Raw genomic sequence first — 2,785 nt, forward strand, 5'->3', positions numbered from 1 at the left:
AGACAGTGAGACTCGCTGTCTCGCTCGCTCTCGCGCAGCGGCGAAATGGTGGGGCGGTTTTCCGTGTTGCCGAGAAGCCAAATGTGCATCACTGCTCTCCACCGATAATACAATGTCATCAACATAACGGAAATAAAAAGAAGTGAATATGTTGTTGGATTTTAAAATATATTCTTCTAGATCTTGTAAAACAATGTTCGCTAATATCGGAGAGAGAGGAGACCCCATGGGTAAACCAAGGATTTGTTTAAAAATTTTTTTGTCAAATTTAAAAAATGTGGAGTTAAAAATGATTGAAATCGCTGTTAAAAATTCATTAATAGGTATTAAGGTTCCAGTTCTGATAGATTCCCATCTTCGTTCCACGCTTTTTTTAACTAGGTCAATCGGTATATTAGTATACATGGATACTACGTCAAATGATATAATACTAAAATTATCCTTTATTGGCATCCCATTGAGTTTCTTTACAATTTCGACAATATTTTTTACATGACCAAAGTTATTTTTATTTTTGTTTTCTATTAAATTTTTTAGGAAAGACGCCAAAGGAAAAAACGCGCTATTAATGCAACTGATTATTATTCTAAGAGGTTGGAATTCTTTATGAATTTTTACTAAACCATAACTTCTAGGAAGATTCGCATCTGTTACAAGCATTTTTTTGTATAATTCTTGGTCAATGTATCCTTTGTTTCTCCCTCTCACTAATAAGTTACGTATGTCACTGGTTATTTTATTTAGTTGGATCTTTATTTATCAAAGTGTATGTACTTTGATCTGCTAGAGCATTATACATTTTTTTATTATAATCTTCGCGACTCATTATAACAGTTGTATTTCCTTTGTGGGCTTTGGTAATGAGAATATCTGGATTATCTAAAATGAACCGCTTGACTTCTTTTGCACCTTCATATAAAATACTATTGTTTGAATTTATTTCTGAGCAATGATTAATAGATCTTAGGATATGAATGGATTCGTTTCTTATATTATTACATATTTTTTCATCTACTTTAAATAAGTTACATTCAATATGTTTTATAAATTCATGAGTGATTTTTTGCTTATTTATTAGAATATTGGGTAAATTAAATTGATGGCCTAATTGTAATAATATCTTGGACTTGTTAGGAATGTCCTTGTTGGTGAGATTTATTAACCATTGTTCATTGATGTTTTCTATTGTAAATGTGGAGTTAAAATTGTTAGGATTAATATTAATGTTTTGTGAATTTACTTGTTCATCAGCATTATATTCTATATTGGTGTTCTTTGATAACGAAGTTGCAATTTTGATTTCACGGTTCACTTCAGATGTTGTTGCATAACTCACTTGATAATTTATGTTTTTAATTTTAGTTCGTTTATAATTAAACAATTCATTGCGTAATCTATTGATTTTTTTGTTAATTCGTACATGTTGTGATTTCAATTCCCTATTAAAATTCGATTCTTGTTTACAAAAAAATGCATCGCATACATCGAATGGTAAATTATTATATATCTGTCTGTACAGGTTATAAATAATTTATAGAATTAAGAAAAAATGACATTATTTCGACGTATATTATTTATATTCATGTAAAAAGTACGGTTTTAATATTTCTATAATATTTATCATTACCTACTATTTACATTTCAAGTAAATACAGTAATTGAGATTTGAATACGAGCGGGAATCGCTAGGAAATGGCGGACCAATCAAAAGTGGCACCCTGACGGCCAGTCTCTGTTAGAGGGTCTCTACAAAGCTCCTAAGCACCGGTCGCTGTGATTGATGGTGTCCAATTGAGCCGTGGTCAATCGGGATCACCCCGTCGCCGGACATCCCCGCAACACATCTCCGCATCGCTCACCGACGCAGAACGAGACAACGCAAAACTGACAACATGCGATTATCCGTAATGTAAGTCAGAACAATTTTATTGTAATAGCGAGCATAAAGCGTAAACGATTTTAGAATTGTGTGGGAAGAAAGATAAAAAGAATAATTTAAGTCACGAGCCGCGAGTAAAAAACCGTGAAAGAAATACTTAAATATTAAAATACCCTGTGTGAATCGAATAACAGAAAATAGGAATACCTTAGCGCAAGTAAATACTAAAATACACCAGCGACATCTTAGCGAACCACCGTCCTTATGGATTGCGAAAGATGCGTTAAACAAAATAATAATAAATGTGAATCGAGCGTTAGAATATTCGAACAGCGACTCTCAACCGACTATACCTACTGACGTGACAGGGGTGGAGTTCCGAAAGAATGAACCGTTCGATTTTATTATCGATTGGTGTACTACTGTGTCTTGGTGTACTGATTATAAATATGACCATGAAAATTTCCGACAAGGTTATTTTGACAATCATTTGCCCCGCAATCTGGCTAAGCGTCACTACTCAGTATGCTTACCAATATGTGCTGTCGAGCTGAAAGATGGATAGGACGTACAATTTCTTTACGACTTTTCACGCGAAGTGACTCCCATCTCACTTCCCCTCCTGCTTAGGGGCGCGCGATTTCCACGCGAAGCGACTTCCACCTCACCCCTCCCCACTGCTTGGAGGCGCACGAATTCCACGCGTAACGACTCTCATCCCACCTCCTCACCTGCTTAGAAGCGCACGACTTTCATGCGTAGCAACTCTCATCCCATCTTCCCCCCTGCTTGGGAGGCGCAAGGCTTTTCACGTAAAACACACGAAAAATGTGAAAAAATTAATTCTTAAAAAATGTTTTAAAAATATTAGTTATACTGTAGCGGTACTGGATACAAGATACAGCC

General features: G+C 35.2%; 1 long non-coding RNA gene across 1 annotated transcript in view; it reads right to left on the minus strand.

Moving 5' to 3' along the window:
- Positions 1–908: 908 nt before the first annotated feature.
- Positions 909–2,785, minus strand: part of LOC108768528 (uncharacterized) — a 15,565-nt gene continuing 13,688 nt past the window's right edge. The window contains exon 3 of the long non-coding RNA XR_001940496.1: positions 909–923. This is a non-coding gene — a long non-coding RNA (uncharacterized LOC108768528). The remainder of the gene's footprint in view (positions 924–2,785) is intronic.

This window comes from Trachymyrmex cornetzi, unplaced genomic scaffold (assembly GCF_001594075.2).
Source record: "Trachymyrmex cornetzi isolate Tcor2-1 unplaced genomic scaffold, Tcor1.1 scaffold803, whole genome shotgun sequence".
NCBI lineage: Eukaryota > Metazoa > Arthropoda > Insecta > Hymenoptera > Formicidae > Trachymyrmex > Trachymyrmex cornetzi.